Raw genomic sequence first — 21,112 nt, 5'->3', positions numbered from 1 at the left:
ACATACATACAGTGACACTCTTCGTTGGTGTAAAAGGTCATTTATTTTAGGACAGGGTTTAAAACACAAACATCATTTAACATTTTAACTGTATATCGTCCTTTTAAACCAGACCTTAACTTTTACAACATCCTTTTGCCTTCCTTCTCTCCTCAGATAGCTCCCTTCAATTCTCCTACCGTATACGCTCCCCTATTCCTCCCATGCCTTCCTTGCTTTGAACCTACCCTCCCCCGTTCTGATCCTTCACCTCCTTGTTTTTCCCCCTGGAAGGGTGGACAAGCCCGCATCTGGCTCTCCACCCTCCCCCATCTCCTGCTACCTCTCAAATCACCTGCCCTAAATGACTGCTAACGAAACCTTACCTACCTACCCTCCTTGACCTAAATATCATCCTCCCCCCTTTCCTTACTATGCAGGGTGGGTGGGTGGTCAAAACTTTCCCCTAACTAACTAGTCGGCGCGAAGAAAGAGGCCGACCCCACCCTCCACCCCCCTTTTATACCCTAACTAACTCCCTCCCCTACTTACCTGTCCTCCAATAGGGCGCCTCCGCGCCACTTCCTCCCATCCCGAACGTACCCGCGGAGAGACTAGACCGGGTCTCTCTCTCCGCAGGCCCCTCCATCGGGACATACATACAGTGACACTCTTCGTTGGTGTAAAAGGTCATTTATGTTAGGAAAGGGTTTAAAACACAAACATCATTTAACATTTTAACTGTATATCGTCCTATTAAACCAGATCTTAACTTTGACAACATCCTTTTGCCTTCCTTCTCTCCTCAGATAGCTCCCTTCAATTCTCCTACCGTATACGCTCCCCTATTCCTCCCATGCCTTCCTTGCTTTAAACCTACCCTCCCCCCGCTCTGATCCTTCACCTCCTTGTTTTTCCCCCTGGAAGGGTGGACAAGCCCACATCTGGCTCTCCACCCTCCCCCATCTTCTGCCACCCAGCGAAACCCATGAGGCGTTTTGCTGCCTCACCCCAGGAAAAACAAACCTTTTCCAGTTGCAAACGTGTCCTAGCATATTCTCTCCTTTCCCCCCTATCTTTTTTATTTATTTTATTTTTTAATCTCTAATCCACAAATTTACTCCCCTCATGCTTTCTATCATCAACCTTAGCTCAGTTAGGTAGTACGCATTTCCTATCTGCGACAGATGAACACCGTCATCTCGAAACAAAACCTTCTCCTGCTCCTTTATGTCACCAGGCCTTAAAACCTTGATCCCATGAGTCCAGCAAAAGGCACTCATGGCCCTGTTCAGCTTTTTCTGAGCCCGCTCAATGGCTCCGTGATTGAGTGCCCCTCTCCATGCCCTTCTAGGCACGAATTCCATCCATACCAGGCATGTCCCGCATAGTTTTTGTTTCAACAGTTCCAAATCTCTCTGCAAGAGTTGTATCAAAGTGAGCCCCGATAGCTTCACTAAATCATTTTCCCCAAGATGAATCAATAAGAGGTCTGGGCATCCCACTGCGGCAAGTTACCTGTGATAAATAGGAGCAGGCTCCCCCACCTCATACCACTCTTGCCCCACCAACGCACTTCATGGTGACTGCTGGGCAGTCCCAATGATCTGCCGTAAATTTGCTTCTCCGCAAATTTTGCTGCCCAATGAACGAACGAATGGCTGACCAACCATGTCGTCATCTTGTCCGACTGCGGCCCAGCCACGCATCCTGCAAAGAAAAAACATTGTAAAAACTGTATTGGTGGGCTAAACCTCCCTCACCAACTATGTTCTCCTCAGGACCTAACATACTGCTCGCAGCACCTAGACTTCCATCTCCCTATGGACCTGATCTTCGCCCAGTCCCATCCCAAATGCGCTGCCGCAGTCGCTGCCCCAATCCTGAATGAATGTGTTCCATAATCCCCTGCGCGCAGCCCTATTCTTCCAAGTGCCATTCTCATAACTTGCAACAGCTGATAACTAGTCAGCTTTTTCCCTGATGTATGCATAAAAACCCCTGAGTCGCCTGCACCCTGCCACCTGGCCTTAAAACTGACCCATTCTGTTACCGGACAAGCCATTTCAACGCCCCCTTTCTCCAGCCATATCCACTTGTCCTTGCCCAGCTGATCCGTTTTTGAACGTCTGAGCCATATCCCCAACCTGTTCCTATACATGCACACCTCCTTCCTCCTCACCCCAATTTCTTTCCGCACCCCCAGCAGCTCGGACACTCGAAAAGCTCCAAATAACATCCACAACATACACAAACGGAGTAAACCCGCCTCATACTCATCTGTACAACAAACTGGTAACACCTGTACAATCTCCAACAATATTTAAAACGTAATGGGTTCTCTTGCTGGTTTATCCCCACTGGCCCTAAACCTGCTCCAGCCCTTCAACATCTTACCCAGTAAATCACTGTTCGCTGGGTCATACCCGAAAAAGAGTTTCCCGTAGAAAGAAACACCTGCCAGTTTTCCCCCAATTGTCGCTGGAGATAAACCCTCCCTGATCAGAAAAAGCACGAAACGTCTGGTCCGCGCTTCAAGCGTTCGCAGGCCTTGCGCCCAAAAATTGCCCCCAAAAGGCTCAAAAGATTGAAACTCCAACCATGCAAGTCTGTAATTTCGTCTCGTAGATACCGCTAATGACATCTCCACCAGCCCCGTGATCATCATGCCCCCCATTCCCAAATGTCTGCCGGGATCACAGTCTTGTTCCGTTCCCCTCCAGGTGCCAATTCGCGAAAACGCCGCCACTATGAACGAGATAGGGAATCTGCAATCTCGTTGTGAACCCCTGGTATATGCGCAGCTTTGAAAATAACATTCAAGGATAAGCATAGAAGCATGAACTGCCGCAGCAAGCGCAAAACTCTAAGGTCCCTTGCTCTCTGCCTGTTGACCAAATCTACAACCGCCATGTTGTCTACCTGAAAGATCACTGTCCTGTTGGCTAACTCCTGTCCCCATACTGCCAGTGCCACTACTAAGGGAAAAAACTCCAGAAACGCGATGCTTCTCCCCTGTTGCAACCAAGGAGCTGGCCATGTTTCCGCACACCACCTCCCATCCCAGTATAAACCAAAACCCGACGCTCCCGCCGCATCAGAAAAAATTTGGACCTGCCAAACTGTGTCCGCCTCACCAAAAGACATTGGTACCCCATTGAAATTTTTCAAAAAGATCTCCCATATTCTCATGTCCTCTCGTAATGTCAAGGAAACTCGTATCCTATGGTGTGGAAGTACTGCACCTGACATGGACAAACCCAGCCGCCTACAGAAAGTCCGGCTTCCTCTTACTACCCTACACGCGAAATTGAGATAACCTAAAAGCTTCTGAGCCGTCCGCAAATCTATTTTACGCAAAGTGCGTACCTCTGCTAAGAACTCCAGTATCTCCCCCACTTTTGCCGCTGGCAATCTGGCAACCAATTCTCTTGCATCCAGCTCGATACCCAAAAAGGTCAAGATCGTCATTGGCCCTTCTGTTTTTTCCGGGGCCAGGGGTACTCCTGCTTGTTGTGCTAACCTCTGAAATGTGTTCAGCGCCCTCCCACACGCCCCGGATGCAGATGTTCCTACAAATAAGAAATCGTCCAGGTAATGAGTCACCCACCTATGTCCACTAGTTCTCACAAAAACCCACTGCAGGAAAGTGCTGAAAGTCTCAAAAAGCACGCATGATATCACGCAGCCCATGGGCAGAACCCTATCTACGTAAATTTTGCCATCCAGCTGCATGCCCCAAAGGTCAAAATCTGCTGGATGAATAGGAAGCAATCTAAAAGCCGATTGAATATCGCATTTTGCCATTTCCGCCATCCTCCCGCACTTTAAAATTAACTTTATTGCATCATCGACTGATGCGTAAATTACCTTGGAGTCTTCTTGAGCAATGAAATCATTAACTGACGCTCTTTCGGCCATTACAAATGGTGAATCAAGCGAAACTCTCCCTGCGTCTTTTTGGGTACTACCCCCAAAGGGGATATCATCAGAGAATTGCTAAACCACTCGGAAAAAGGGCCTGCTATTCTGCCTAAACCCACCTCCTTTGCTAGTTTGTCGCGCACTGTCTGGGGCCGTTCTTTGGCTGACCGCAAATTGTCAGCCCATCTCCTTTCCCTGGGACCTTGGTAACCTATTCTGAACCCTTCTCGAAAACCCCATTCCAATAAACGCGCTTTGTCCGTATTTGGGTAAATGCGCAACCAAGGCAACAGAAATCCCAGTCTAACTGGTGTAGGACCCTTTTGGTGCAGGAGCGCTATGCGTTCCTCTTCCTCTTGAAGCTCTCCACTGTTCTGCTGGGCTGGACAGTGAGAAACATTGAATGACTGGATGACTGCCCCCGCACTTGAAGCAATCATGTTTAAACCTGCATTGTGCTCTGGAACAAAAACCTTTGTTAAAGTTCCAGCAGGCCCCCGAAGTTGCCCCTGTAGTTTTTGTGGCGGCGCCCGCCCCTCCCAGGGCGGGGCGGGCCTGAAAGGGCTTATATGTCACTGGCAGTCCACTTGCTGTATGAGTGGACGCCGCTGCCTGCGCCGATGCCATCCATAGCTCTGGATCTACATCCCCCCAAGGTTTCTCCGGATTAACGCTCACCCGAGCCCTGAATTCCTCATCATAACTGAGCCATGCGAAACCCCCGAAATGCATTTGTGCCTTTCTAATGATGTCCATGTATTTAAACAATGCAATGGCCCTGTCCGGGTATTTCTCACAGTATATACTGGCAAATATCAAAAAGGCTGACGTCCAATTGTCCATTGTGATAGGCACCCTGGGCCTGCGCGCTAGTTCCCATTCCTCCTCCTTAGATCCTTCCTTGGCCTGTATGTCCCTATGCAGTAGTTTAAAAACGTCCACATATTCGTGTTTCCATATCCTGGCTTTCATTTTCTTTATGTGGGACCTGAGTGGCATCGCCAAACCCATATATGGCAAACGCTTTTTATGTCCTCCCCCTTCTTTGTCCTCTGCTGTCGCCTCCTCCACATCCTCCTTACTATTTTTGGCTACCTCTACTGTTGCGGCACCCTCCTTCTCCTTGCTCACAGCCGTTCCTTGTGTGGAACTAGTGCCTGGTACATCCAAAACGGACCCGTCACCTACCCCAATGGACCTACATGTGCTAGCCTCCTTCGCTGTCTCTCCCCCCTCGCCCCACACTGACCACCATTTCTTACCTCCGACATTCTCTCCCAAATTCCTTGGCACTCTCTTCAGGCTTCTGCCACGCGGCACGGCTTGCCGCCCTCCTGTGGGGCCTTCCGTTGGGATCATATCCTGTAACACAGCAAACGAAGAAGAGGTTGTGCCGCTCTTGCGCCCTCGGGCCCTCCCTTTTTTGACAACGCTCATTTCGAAATCCCGAATTTCCCCATCTTCCCATTCATCCCCCTCTTCTTCATAATCCAGTTCTAACTCATCTTCTCCTCCCCATTGGCCCCTATGTTGGGCCGCAGCTCTTGCCTTGATTGATGTCGTCTCGGTCACCTCCGTGCCCGCATGGCGCACACCATCGGTACGGTATCCGTGCTCCCCCGGGGTGGAGAAGGCCGCCGCAGACCCCTCCAATGCTTCGTGCCAACGCGTTTGGTCCGTGTTGCGCCCAGTTGGCGTGGCCCGTCTCTTGCCAACCTCCGTCGTTGGCATTGGTTTACTTTTACCCCTGTGACCGTATGCGTCACCGGGTTTCCCCACACCAACTTGCCCCTCGGCCGCACCAGCCTCTTGTCTCTGTTCTCCTTCTGGCTGTGGGACCCATACCCAGGTTCCACTTCCCGGCCCCGGCTGCTGCGCACCTATGTTTTCCCTGACCTCTCTGGCCCTTTTGGCCGCTTCGCTGCGAGCGGTCGCCTCCTCCCTGTCCATACACAACTGTGTCCACCTGGCTTCCGTCTCCAGGGTGACCCTGCGCTGTTCCCGTATTCTGGCCTCCAGATCCCAGGTCTCCGCCGGGTCCCAATTCCCCTGCATGTGTGGGGCTGGGTCCTCTCTGGAACCTACCTCGTGTACTGACTTGGTTTTCCCACCTCTGGCCTGCCGGGGCGCCGCCTTAGCTCTCCCCGCCCCCCCTCTGGATCTCCCCGAGTACTTGCCTCTCTTCTTTACTGGGGCCCCAAAACCCCCAGCGCTGAGTCCCTCTCCTTTGTGGTATGACAAATCTAATAGGGCAAAATCCCCGCTGGGCCCCAGTAGGGGCTGCTTTTTCGCCCCGTCCTGCACTGTGTGCCCTTCCTCCGCAGCCGGTTGCCCCACTGGGACCACGGGGTCGGCCCCTATTGGCGCGCCGCCTACCTCTGCCGTTCCCTGTCCCTCATCCAGTGCCCCTGGGGCTCCTCCGCTGAACATCAGTGGGCTGTGCGCACTGAGAAAATCCTGATGCGTTTCTGGGCCCTGTCCCGGGGCCACCGACCCTTCCTCCTTGTCCCCATCTGAGTCCTGCAACTTGCATGCCACGATTGCTGCCGCAACCTGGCCAGATGCTGCCCTTGTCGGGCGCGACATGCCCACCCAAGCCTGTTCTAGCACTCCCGGTCTGAGTAAATCCGCGCGGCCTGCCTCACCTAGCACGCGGAGCGCAGCCCTCACAGCCTTTGCGTCATGGCTAGCTGCCATGGCCTTCCTTGTTTGTATGTAGATTGTTATATCTATATTTTCCTCCTGTATTAATTTTATCTTGTAATCCCTATATGTTTTTTTTTTTTTTGTCCCCCCAACTGGTGTCCCTCCAATACTCAATAAAATGTGTGTGCCTTCCCAAAATGTATGTTGTGGCCCGCTGAGGATCCCCTTAGTGGGCGAATTTTCTGCCTCAAAAACCTGGGCCTTGCCTTTTTATCCAGTATTTTTTATTTTTTATTTTTTTTGTACCTTAGGCCCACTGACCTAAAATCTCTTTTTTCCCCCGTGTTATTTCTATGCCTGTCTATATTTTATTTATTTATTTTTTTGATGCCTGAGGGGCCCGCCCGGTTTTATTAACGGCCCCCGGAGTGCCTGCTGAGCGGTTAAACTAGTGCCCGTGTGCACCCGGCCCCAAAAACATGGCCTGCGCGTCCCCTAAACGCACCACCTGCGCGCCCAAGCGCGTCCCAGAAAACGCAGCCAAAATCGGCCGAAACGTGGACCAAACGCGGCACCCGAACGTGGCCCAAAAGCGGCCCGCGCGTCTAGTGGGGACCGTTAGTAATCGGGTCATAAGTGCTGCCCCCCCTGCCGTCCTGTGCGCGCAGCCCCTGGCTCCCTGTTGTGCCAAGCGGTCAAATTTCATGCAGCACAAAAAACCCCACCCATCGGCCCCCAGACTGCCCTAACTAAACTCTCCTTACCTCTGGCCCTATCCAGGAAACTTCAAAACCTGCCTCAAAACTTTCCCCTAACTAACTAGTCTGCGCGGAGAAAGAGGCCGACCCCACCCTCCACCCCCCTTTTATACCCTAACTAACTCCCTCCCCTACTTACCTGTCCTCCAATAGGGCGCCTCCGCACCACTTCCTCCCGTCCTCTCTCTCCGCGGGCCACTCCATAGCAGACCTGTGCTTTTAAGCGCAGCTTGCTGTAGGAAAGTGACCTTTTTCTACATGGTTGTAGGTAAGTAACCTCTTTTTGGCATGGTTACCCCCACTTTTTGTACCTACTGACAGTGTGTTTTGACTGTGTTCAGGGGATCCTGCTAACCAGGACCCCAGTGACTGTGCTCTCCCCCTCTAAATTTGGTTGCTTAGGACTTAGCACACCCCACAATTGGCATACTGGTGTCTCCATATAAGTCCCTAGTATATGGTACTTAGGTACCCAGGGCATGGGGGCACCAGAGAGTTCCTCATGTGCTGCAGCATGTATTGTGCCACCCATGGGAGCCCATGCAAAATGTGTTTGCAAGCCTGCCATTTCAGCCTGCATGAAAAGCTGCACGCACCCTTCCACTACAGGTCACCCCTATGGCAGGCCCTCCTAGCCCAGAGGGCAAGGTGCAGGTACCTGTGTGTGAGGGCACCCCTGCATGAGCAGAGCTACCCCTACGAACTCCAGCTCAATTACACTGGACTGTGTCAGTGGAGGAAGCCATTTTACCTGTGTCCAGCTACATAATGGTAACTCCGAATCTGGTCATGTTTGGTATCAAACATGTCAGAATCATACCCCAACGCTGCTGCCAGTATTGGTTGTAAGACTCAATGCACTCTGGAGGCTCCTTAGAGGACCCCCAGCATAGCTCCTACCAGTCTTCTGAAGTTTTCCGGGCAGCCCGCGCTGCTGCCACCCCACAGACAGGTGTCTGCCCTTCTGCTGCTTGACCAGCTCAAGCAGAGGAAGGCAGAACAAAGGGTTTCCTTTGGGAGAGGGATGCAACACCCTCTCCCTTTGGAAATAGATGTTACATGACTTGGGAGGGGTTGCTCTCCAAACCACAGTTATGCTTTGAAGGGCACATTAGTTGCTCTCTTTGCATAAACCGGTTTGCACCAGTCCAGTGATCCTGGTCCCTGCTCTGCTCAAAACTGGACACTGGAAAGGGGAGTGACCAGTCCCCTGTCCATCACCCCCCCCTCACCTACTCCCCCTCCACCAAGGGTGGTGCTCAGGGCTCCTCCAGGTGGCTACTTAATTCTGCCATCGTGACTCCAGGGTAGGCGAGGTCCCTTGGAGAATTTCAGCGGCCAGGTCAGGCAGGTAACATCACAGCCCCCTCCTGATAGGTGATCACCCTGCTAGGTGACCAATCCCCATTCCTGGGCTATTTAGGGTTTTCCTCCCGGGTGGGTCTTCAGGTTCAATGTGCATGATTTCGTCAGGACTCCTCTGCATAGCTTACTTCATCTTCTGGCCACCGGGACTGCAACTGGACCCTCCAGGAACCGACAATCTCCAACTCCAGCGACGACTCTGCTCTGCAACATTGTTTCTCCGGCTCAATCCAACAACTGCAACATTTCTCTGGCTGGGCATCCTCTGGAGGGAAATGAGTTTTCAGCCTGCACACGAAGCAAGAAGGAATCTCCCTTGGAGTGAAGGAGTCACTCCCCTGTGTCTGCAAGCAGCAACTGCAACAACGACTGGCTGCGTGGATCCTCTCTCCTCCAAAACTGCGTGGATGCTGCTTCACATGTGGTGGTCTGGAGTGGTTCCCTTGGTCCTCTCTACCAGCTGTCCAACTTGGAAGACGGTAAGCCCTTGCCTCTCCTTGGAGGGCAGTACCCCTGTACACCGCCACTCTTGCAGCTACCAAGGCTTGTTTGTTCCTCCTCCAAGGGATCTTTGGGCTCCGTGTTGGCAGGATCCCAGTGAACACAGTCACACACACAGACAACAGGATGAAAATGGGGGTAACCATGTCAAGAAAGAGGGCACTTTCCTACACCATGGCAACAACAGACACGGTGCACAGGGGATCCAGCCAAGCAGCTCCAGCGAGGGACCACAGACTTCCCAGTTGCAAGGATGATAGGGCAGACCTCTGGAGAGCCACAGAACCACCACCTGTGGTGTAGAGCCTTAAAGAGTCAGTGGGACAACAGGATTCACAAGCCAGTCGTCATTGAGGTACCTGCAATTGCAGGGGAGTGACTACTTCACTCCAAGGGAGATTCCGTCTCGCTGTCCTAAGTGCAGAGTCCTAGTGAATCTGGAGGATGCACGGCCACGGGGTTGCAGAAGTCTTTGCAGAACTTGGAAACAAAGTTCCAGTAAGAGCCTTCCTGCTGGTTACAGTCTTGCTCTTGTCTTGGTTCCAGGGTATAGAAGCAGCAGTTCCGGTATCCAGGTTGAAGAAGTGTGTTGCAGAGGAGTCTTGCAGACGGTTCCTGAAGTCTTGCTTATAAATCTAGGGTCCCACTCTCAGGGGAGTCCTTAAGTACACCAGGAGAGGGCTGGACATTTACTGCAGTGACCCACCTATCATAGGGGTTCAGGGGTGTCACCCAGCTGGACTAACCAGTCATATGCTCCTAGAGGCCTCTGCTCATGTTATTTCCAAGATGGCTGAATCAAGTGGCCACCTAGCGGACCTCTATGCACCTCCCTAGGGGAAGAGCTGGACGGGGGTGGTCACGCCCCTGACCTTTGTGTGATTTCGTGCCAGAGCGGTATTGTGTAGCCATTTTTGTTATAGCTTCATACATGTTATTTTAGTGAAATAGGACTGCCGCTGTACACTTTAAACTAGATATATTTTATTCAGCTTTGTTTATTATTTGAAGAATAGCCACATTTGCGGTCTTGTTTTATTTCTCTCTATCTGGCTGTTCTTTGCCTAGGTCAGTACAACGTTCTTACACAAGACATTGCTTTCACTCTGTGCTTTTCTCAATTCTGCAGTAAGATAGGTTGCCGGCAAATGTGGTAATGCTTTGTCTCAAGTGTTTATAGAAACATATACACTCTTACGTAAGGATCCTTTCTTGGAACATCAGCTGTTTTTTTAATGAAAACACTACTGTGACCCATGTACGTAAGAGGGAGATTCCAGCCAGATGACCACGACTGTATGCTGATTGCTGAAAGCTTTGCCACAGCTGCTTATGTAGACTACAGGCCTCTTTCTCAGGTATGAGGGATGATGTTCTCCCTGGGGAACCTGAAGGGCAGAATTAAAGCTTAACATACTATGGGGGTCATTACGTCCCTGGCAGTATAAGGCGCTTACCGCCGTGCAGAAGACCGCCAATACACTGCTGCGGCGGCGGTAGACCGCCACAGCTATTATGACACACATCATGGAATCCGCCGAAATTCAGACACCCACACAATACCGCCACACCAAAGGTCAGCGATAAACATGCGGAACCAAATCCTCCACCTCCACCCCAACAGAAATACGCCCATGCTATTACGACCCACGAATCCACGCGGCGGTCTTTCAACCGCAGTATTCCATTGGCGGTACACACCGCCGCGCTCAAAATACACACACATCTACAAAACACCGCCACATTGGACATTTCGAAATACCCACACCTGATACACATACACACACCACACCCACACATCCAATACAATATAAAACACACACCCACATCACCCACAAACTCCTACAACCAGAAATTCTGAGAGAAGGCGAAAGAGAGAGCACAGAATAGACAACGCCATCACACAGAGGCACACAACACCATCACCCACACAACATCCAAGCACAAAACACCACATACCACTACACTCACCACACTCATCACCACATACACCACCCCACACATCACACACACCAACCCATGTCACGCCAAAGACACCCCCGCTTCTCCGTGGAGGAGCTCAGGGTCATGGTGGAGGAAATCCTACGGGTAGAGCCACAGCTATTTGGCTCACAGGTACAGCACACATCAATTGCAAGGAAGATGGAGCTATGGCAAAAAATAGTGGACATGGTCAATGCAGTGGGACAGCACCCAAGAAATAGGGAGGACATCAGGAAGAGGTGGAACGACCTACGCGGGAAGGTGCGTTCAACGGTATCCAGGCACCACATCGCGGTACAGCGGACTGGCGGCGGACCCCCACCTCCTCCCCCTCAACTAACAACATGGGAGGAGCAAGTCTTGACCATCTTGCATCCTGAGGGCCTTGGAGGAGTCGTTGGAGGAACGGACACTGGTAAGTCAAATCTTAACTATCACATCCCCCACCCTACCTGCATGCTATCACACACCCCCCACCCTCACACCCTCCCCTATCACCCAAACTCCTCACTAATGTACTAATAACACCAACTACACATCCCAACCCCAAGACCTGCATGACACAACTAACAATGGACACCCATCACTAAAGCATGCCCACTGCACATACCCAGAACACCCCCCAACCATCAGCACACAACCCCACACACAGGAATGCCTGCACTGGGGTTCACGCACACCCAACCATTGCACACCATTACACACACACATGCAATAATCATGTACTAATACCCCCGCAGGAACCCGAAGGAACGTCACCACACCAGAGGGTCCAGACAACACCACTCCACCCCCAGAAGAGACGACAGAAGCTCTGCCCTACTGGATCTTGATGACCAGCCCGGACCATCGTGGGCCTCAGGACAGTCGGTTCCCCTTGCCCAGCCACAGCCCAACACCGAACTTCCACCCTCTGGTAACACCAGCACAGCACCCACCCAGCGGGCCCAAACCTCCCTACCCAGGACAGGTCAATCAGCGGTGTGTCCACCACTACAGGGCACCCAGGCTAACCCACCACCCCAACAACAACAGGGACCTGGGGGCAGTGGTAGTGGGCACACGGTCCAGGGGACGGAGGCACAGGAACACAGGGGAACTGGGAGGGCTGCTGTGTGACAGAGGGAGGACAGGCCAGGGAACCAACTCTCCACGAGGCCCTCTCCTCCATCATGGGAGCATACCACCACTCCCAGGAGACGATGGCCACGGTCCTGGACAAGTTGCAGGAGACCCTGCGTCTGCAGGAGGAGCAGTATTTGGGGTTCAGGGAGGAGCTCAGGACCATCGGCTCCGCCCTGGGCACCATCGTAGGGGTGCTGACTGACATTCAAAAGACCTTGAGGGACACCATGGCACTCCAAGGGGCCCCTGACACTAGAAACGACAATGAACTGCCTACCACCTCCGCTGGTGCTAGTGGACAGGACGCCCAGCCACAGGACCACCACACCAGCACCCCACCCCCTGCAGACGGACAACCACCACGCAAGCGGGCCCTGAGATCCAGGAACAGGACAGAGCAAGATGGCAAGACCCCCGCCAGGAAATGAGACCACCCTGATTGTCCCCCCCACTGTCCCACTTTATTACCCTGTCCAAATCGGAACTGCCCCAGCTCCACTTCCAATGGGCAGATGTGCAATGTACCTGTGAGACTAATAGACTGGACTCTGCCATGGACATTCCTCCACCATCACCCGTCACCATTTTACAACCCCCCTTCATTTTTAGCACTTAAATAAACACCCTTGAAACACTAAAAAAACTTGAGTCAGTGACAGTGTCATAATGGGTTACCCATTGGAAAGCTAACATACCAATGTCACACATCAGAAACCCTTCAAGGATGCAAGCAGTTGACACGTAGGTTACCACATTTGTGAAACTGAAATGGAAGGGGACAACTCAGTTAACAAATAGTGAGTGAAATGTCGGTACAGGATAGAGGTAGACGTGTGAAAGTTAATGTAATGTTAAACCTGAAAATGTACTCACCTGAGTTTCACTGGAAATATTGCTGTATGACTGACTCCCTGTTGTCGTTTTCTTCTTCCTCAGCTTCATCCTGATCACTGTCCACAGGCTCCACAGACTCCACAGCTGCTACAACACCGTCATCTGGACCATCCTCCTGCAGAAAAGGCACCTGGCGTCGCAATGCTAAATTATGGAGCATGGAGCAGGCGATGATGATGTCGCACACCTTCCTCGGTGAGTAGAATAGGGACCCACCTGTCATATGGAGGCACCTGAACCTGGCCTTAAGAAGGCCGAAGGTGCGTTCGATAACCCTCCTAGTCTGCCCATGGGCATCATTGTAGCGTTCCTCTGCCCTGGTCCTGGGATTCCTCACTGGGGTCAATAGCCAGGAAAGGTTGGGGTAACCAGAGTCCCCCAATATCCATACACGGTGCCTCTGGAGTTGACCCATCATATTAGGGATGCTGCTATTCCGTAGGATGTAGGCGTCCTGCACAGAGCCAGGGAACATAGCATTTACCTGCGAGATGTACTCGTCTGCCAAACAGACCATCTGGACATTCATCGAATGATAACTCTTCCGGTTCCTGTACACCTGTTCACTCCTGCGGGGGAGGTACCAAAGCTACATGGGTCCCATCAATGGCACCTATGACGTTGGGGATAAGTCCAAGGGCATAGAAGTCACCTTTCACTGTAGGCAAATCCTCCACCTCAGGGAAAATGATATATCTCCTTACGTGTTTCAGCAGGGCAGCCAACACTCTGGACAACACGTTGGAAAACATAGGCTAGGATATCCCTGATGCCATGGCCACTGTTGTCTGAAAAGACCCACTTGCAAGGAAATGGAGCACTGACAGCACCTGCACGTCAGGGGGGATTCCAGTCGGATGGCGGATTGGTGACATCAGGTCTGGCTCCAACTGGCTACATAGTTCCTGGATTGTGGCACGGTCAAACCTATAGGTGACGATTAAATGTCTCTCTTCCATTGTCTACAGGTCCACCAGCGGTCGGTACACCGGAGGATTCCGCCATCTTCTCATATGTCCCAGCTGACGGTGCCTAAGAAGGACAACAGCAAAGAAACAGTCACTATTCCTCCAGGTATGTACCCACAGTCACACACAAGACTACACCAGACAATGAACCCTTCCTGTATGTGTGTTGAGTGTAGGCCTCGGTATGTGTGACGCAGTTGAAAAAGAATCCATGTGGGCCCCTGAATTGGCGGCTGCCTGACCTCTAAACTGGGACAATGGGATTGTGGGGTAACAGCGCTGGCATTGCACACCGTCGCGGTAGGCGGTCGTAGACCGCGGCGCACTGCTGCATTGGTTAACATTGGACCCTAGGGGTCCCAGGAGCCAATGAACAGGTGCGCTGGCGGTGATGATGCGCACCGCCGCGGACGTCACCGCCATTTTCTATCTGTTCAATCACTAGATACCTGACCTTCGACAGGAGAGGACCTACACTGCTAGTGCTTCTGTGACCTCGGTCTGGAAGCGACAATGGCTGCTGGGTCTGGGGAAAGGGCCCCTGCCTTCACTGCACAGGAGTTGGAGAAACTTGTGGATGGGGTCCTCCCCCAGTACATGCTACTCTACGGTCCTCCAGACCAACAGGTTAGTACACAGGGAGCACGTTGTATGGGCTAGGCCTGGGTGGACAGGGCTGGGTGGAAGAGGGAAGGGGGCAGAGTTCATACTACAGTAAAGCATGGGAATAAATGGGCCACATGGTCAGAGGGAGTCACTCACATTGATGGTGCAGTTGGTAATGACTGTTCCTCTTCCCTTGTGCATGCCATGTAGGTCAGCGCCCACCAGAAGAGGGACATTTGGCGTGCCATCGCCAAGGAGGTCCGGACCCTGGGGGCCCACCAGAGACGGGGCACCCACTGCCGGAAGAGATGGGAGGACATTCGCCTCTGCAGCAAGAAGACGGCGGAGGCTCAGCTGGGGATGGCCTCCAAACGTGGGAGGGGTGCCCGTCGCACCATGACACCCCTGATGTTCCAGATCCTGGCGGTGGCCTACTCAGAGTTGGATGGGCGCTTGAGGACATCACAGCAGACACAAGGGGGTGAGTACACAATCATTCTGAGGACTTTGCGTGCAGTGGAGGTGTCTGGGTGGGGGAGGTGGGCTGTGGGTGTCCCTAGGCCAGGGCGAGTTAGGTAGGCAAGGCCCCTCCGTAATGTAGGCCATGTGGCACTCTACCCCACCTCAGAAGAGTGCCAAGTTGAGGTATAGTTGCCCCTGTGGCATCCATGTGCGCAGATGTCCACCATTGCCATGTAGGCCATATCCCAGAAATTGCATGTGCAGAGGCCAGGAGCACGGTGTAATGCATGGGGCTGCTGAGTCTGTCTTGTCCGCCAACGGTAGCGGTATGCCATGCACTAAAACTCTCTTACTTCTGTCTCCCCCACATTTTCTGCTCTCCCTGTCCTTTTGTACATCAGCATCATCAGGCGGAGGTACAGTGGCACCGGAGCACGAGGGAGCTGCATCCCACATGGCCATGGAGGGCCACACCACAGACTCTGAATGCACCAGTGGGACGGAGGGCGAGGGGAGCTTCACGTCGGCCACCGGATCAGCAACCAGCGACACAGACTCGTCCGACGATGGGAGCTCCCTTGTGGTGGCGGCACCATCTGTGCCCCACACTTCTACAGGTACAGCCGCCACCTCCCCTACCAGCACCGCCCTCCCAGCAGCCCCTCAGCGTTCGCCCCGTGCCCGCTCACCCAGGAGGGTGGGCATCACCCTCGCCCCAGGCACCTCAGGCCCTGCCCCAGTCACCCCTGCTGCCCTCAGTGAGGAGGCCATTGACCTCCTCAGGTCACTCAGGTCACTCACTGTTGGGCAGTCTACCATTGTGAATGCCATCCAGGGTGTAGAACGAGAGTTGCAACACAGTAATGCATTCCTGGAGGGCATTCATTCTGGTCAGGCTGCCCTTCAGCAAACCCTGCAATCTCTGGCCTCAGCACTGATGGCAGCCATTGTCCCTGTGTCTAGCCTCCCCCCTCCAACTTCCTCCACCCAGACCCAATCCCCTGTACCCCAGCCCATCCCAAGCACACCTACAGACCAGCATGCACACAAGTCAACACACACAAGTAGCTCAAGCAAACATGGGCACGACACACACCACAGGCACTCACACAAGCATCACACACATACAGATACAGCAACATCCACTGTGTCCCCCTCCTCCTCTTCTCCCTCCTCCCTCCCAGTCTCGTCTACACACACACCTGCATGCACCACATCTACAGGCACTAGGACTCGCACCAGGACACCCAGCACCACAAGCCTCTCACCTGCACTCACCACCTCCACTGCCATTTACACGTCCCCTGTGTCCTCTCCCAGTGTGTCTGTGACGCCCCCTCCCAAAGTACACAAACGCCGGCAATCACTCACCCATCATCCATCCACCTCACGACAGCCTCCAGTACCTGCACCTGCACCCAAAACACCTAAAGTGACACCTCCGACAACCACCTCCTCTTCCTCCACTCCCAGACCCCCTCCAGCTACCCATCCCAGTGTCCGTCAGAAACTGTCCCTATGTCAATTGACCTTTTTGCCCCCACCCCCCCCCTCTAATTCATCAGTCCTGTCGTAGCGCCTCAGCCAAAAAGCCTCCAGTACCAGTGGTGCGTGTTCCAGGTTTTTGGAGTGCACCGTCCACCAGGGCAGGCAGTAGGACCCGGAGCCAAGGCACTGGCAGCCCACCCCCTGTAAAGGCTCTGAAATTGAAGAGTGGACGACAGGACCGTGTCAAGACTCCTGGTGGGACAACAAGTGAAATGGGATCGCAGGCGACTGGTGATTGCATTCCCCACTCCAAAAAAGGTGGGGAAGGTCCAGAGGAAGTCTGCCCAGCCTGTTGTGAGTGTCACGGCGGAGAAGTGCGCCATCTTTTCCGGCGGTCCAGACACAACCGCCAGCACCGTCGTCACTGGTCCTGAGACCACGGCCAGAGTCACAGCCCAGAAGGGCCCAAGTATCGTCACTGGTCAGAAGACCACCGCCAGAGTCACAGCCCAGGAGGGCCCAAGTATCGTCACTGGTCCAGAGACCACCGCCAGAGTCACAGCCCAGGAGGGCCCAAATATCGTCACTGGTCCAGAGACCACCGCCAGAGTCACAGCCCAGGAGGGCCCAAGTATCGTCACTGGTCAGGGGACCACCGCCAGAGTCACAGCCCAGGAGGGCCCAAGTATCGTCACTGGTCAGGAGACCACCGCCAGAGTCACAGCCCAGGGGGGCGCAAGTATCGTCACTGGTCAGGAGACCACCGCCAGAGTCACAGCCCAGGAGGGCCCAAGTATCGTCACTGGTCCGGAGACCACCGCCAGAGTCACAGCCCAGGAGGGCCCAAGTATCGTCACTGGTCCAGAGACCACCTCCAGAGTCACAGCCCAGGAGGGCCCAAGTATCGTCACTGGTCAGGAGACCACCGCCAGAGTCACAGCCCAGGAGGGCCCAAGTATCGTCACTGGTCCAGAGACCACCGCCAGAGTCACAGCCCAGGAGGGCCCAAGTATCGTCACTGGTCAGGAGACCACTGCCGGAGTCACAGCCCCGGAGGGGACAGGATGCCACAGCCCCGCTGGCCAATGATGGAACGTCATTCCACACACCAATGTCCAGTGTGAAGATCGTCATTCCACACACCAATGCCCAGTGTAGAGATCGTCATGCCACACACCAATGCCCAGTGTAGAGATCGTCATGCCACACACCAATGTCAGTATCAGGACCGCCATGGCAAAGCACTGCTGAACAGGGCAAAGACCACCATGTCAAAGCACCGCTGAACAGGGCAAAGACCGGCATGGCAAAGCACCGCTGAACAGTCCTGAACCTCAATGGCAAAGCACCGCTGAACAGGGTAAAGACCGCCATGGCAAAGCACCACTGAACAGGGCAAAGACCGGCATGGCAAAGCACTGCTGAACAGTCCTGAACCTCAATGGAAAAGCACTGCTGAACAGGGCAAAGACCGCCATGGCAAAGCACCGCTGAACAGGGCAAAGACTGCCATGTCAAAGCACCGCTGAACAGTCCTGAACCTCAATGGCAAAGCACCGATGAACAGGGCAAAGACCGCCATGTCAAAGCACCGCTGAACAGTCATGAACCTCAATGGCAAAGCACCGCTGAACAGGGCAAAGACCACCATGTCAAAGCACCGCTGAACAGTCCTGAACCTCAATGGCAAAGCACCGCTGAACAGGGCAAAGACCGCCATGTCAAAGCACTGCTGAACAGTCATGAACCTCAATGGCAAAGCACAGCTGAACAGTGCAAAGACCGCCATGTCAAAGCACCGCTGAACAGTCCTGAACCTCAATGGCAAAGCACCGCTGAACAGGGCAAAGACCGCCATGTCAAAGCACCACTGAACAGGGCAAAGACCGGCATGGCAAAGCACCGCTGAACAGTCCTGAACCTCAATGGCAAAGCACCGCTGAACAGGGCAAAGACCGCCATGTCAGAGCACCGCTGAACAGGGCAAAGACCATGTAGGAATGAATGGCCCGCCACATCAGGCATCCTTATCCCATGTACAGCTGGGACAGTGACGGGACAGGAACTTTCACGGGGAGACGCATCCAGCCTGGGCACCAGTCCCCCTCCAGAACAAGTGGAGACCTGCATCTACTTGAGAGACTGTGGCTTTGCACTCCCCAGGATGGCACAGTGGGCAAACCACCCACTGTAGAGACTTGGGAGACTGTGGCTTTGCACTCCCCAGGATGGCACAGTGGGCAAACCACCCACTGTAGAAACTTGAGAGACTGTGGCTTTGCACTCCCCAGGATGGCACAGTGGGCAAACCACCCACTGTAGAGACTTGAGAGACAGTGGCTTTGCACTCCCCAGGATGGCACAGTGGGCAACCCACCCACTGTAGAGACTTGAGAGACTGTGGCTTTGCACTCCCCAGGATTGTTCAATGGGCAAACCACCCATTGTAGAGACTTGAGAGACTGTGGCTTTGCACTCCCCAGGATACATCAATGGGCATGGAGCCCCATTGTGGATCTGGCTTTGCATTCATCTGGCTGAGGTGCACCCCCTTCCCTTCCCCCTGAGGTGCCTGTTTTCTTTCTATCTGATGCCCCGGCAGTGTTCTCTCCGATTTTGGTCAGGTATCTATTGTGGGTCTCGCCCATGCATTTTTGGACTGTTGGTGCACGGACATTGTTGTGAACATATCTGCACTACTTCTTGTATTGTATATATAATTATGAGTGATTTAGACATATATATCTGTATATTTTTGTATGACATGTATATTGGCACATTACAATGTTTGACCGAAATTCGCGTTGTATTTTCATTCTTCCGGGGGGATTGTGGGTTGTTAATGTGATATTTTTGACTGCATTGGTGTGTATGTTGTACTATGCGGGGGTGGGGGTGTTTGATGGGTGTCCCCCTAACTTTTGCCTCCCCCCTCCCCGTGTCGTAGATGCAGTACTCACCGGTATCTTCTGCGCCTCCTTCGCTGTTGGTCGTAAAGGAGCAGAAAGACAAGGGCAGGTAGTATTTGGAGTTCGGGGTCCATGGAGTCGTCGTTCCTCGTGGGATATGTTAAGGTGAGCGTTTTCCCATAGCAAAAGCTGTTTCTGCCGTGTTTTTATCCACGGTGAATCTGCCCCGGAAAAGGTGGCGGATTGGCGGGTTGTAATAGTGTGGGTGGTACATTGTCTCCCGCCTGTCTGTTGGCGGTGACCGCCGCGCTGCTTGTCTGTACCGCCGTGGCGGGCGGTGTGTTAAAGTGGCTGTCTTTGTTGGCGGTTTCCGCCAGGGTCATAATTCCCTTTTTTTGTCCGTCGGCCTGTTTGCGGTATTACCACACCTTTAACACCGTCCGCCAGGGTCGTAATGCCATGCAGGTATCTGGGGAGGTGTCCAGTCTACTGATGCCCACCAATTTCTCACACCAGTCCATGTTGGGGTCCAGGGGCTGGGATCCTTCAGGGTCAAGTGGCCAATCCCAATCTACCCCAAGTACTAACTTGTAGGAATATGGCTCAGGCTCCGACCTGGAAGGCAAGGCTCCAGTCAGCACTGGAGTCTTCGTTGAACGACGCCCCTTCGGCTCCATGTCAGAGTCTGGAATGAAAATGGGAACAGCGCCAAGAGCGCAGACATCGGGACTGGCATCGATGAAGGTCAAAGTGGTGTGACCGTGCCGGTCCTCATCCATCATTGGATCCAAGAGGCCTGACTGGTGCCGGAGGTGGAACTCCCGGCGGGGAACCAATAGTGGCCCCTCAGGCTGCCCAAATAAGAGGTGCACAGCCTCATAAAGTTTGCGGAGTTGGGCGGTTATCGTGCCAGTCAAAGGAAGCTCAGGGAGGCATGGAGCTGGCCTAGGCACAGGCTCAACAGCAAAGTCAGGACTCAAATGACAACACTTCCTCATCTGATCTAATGACTTCGGCTGACCGTGTTAAGTCAAACACCTCTTCGACTTCTTACTCTTTTTCTTCTGTCTCTTTTTCTTCTAACACCGTCCGCCAGGGTCGTAATGACCCCCTATGCTCTAACATAGCCTAGGTAGGAATTATTTTAATGATTCTGGTGACAATATGGTAGTGTTATTTTTCTGCTTTACTCTCCTCGTCACAATTTTAATCCTGTCATGCTTCATCGTCCTAGTTATTGCAGTACATGCTTTATCATCTAAGATGCAGTTGCTTCATTAAAATCTTATTGAAATGTATACTGCCTCTGATTGTCCCTGTATATGTGAGACTAATGTAACTGAGAGAAACGGATGCGATCTGAGTGACCACGATTTCCCTGAGGAATCAATTGTGTCATGCGCTCGGCTGCCCAATCGTCCCTACTCTTGGGTGGAGAAGAGGCACTGCTAGTTAGCCAGTGCAAAACCCGGATTAGGCCGACAGTTGTCACCTGTAGTGGGTA

The sequence above is a fragment of the Pleurodeles waltl genome, chromosome 10 (genome assembly GCF_031143425.1).
Source record: "Pleurodeles waltl isolate 20211129_DDA chromosome 10, aPleWal1.hap1.20221129, whole genome shotgun sequence".
In the NCBI taxonomy this organism is placed as follows: Eukaryota; Metazoa; Chordata; class Amphibia; order Caudata; family Salamandridae; genus Pleurodeles; species Pleurodeles waltl.
This window is presented reverse-complemented; position numbering follows the sequence as displayed.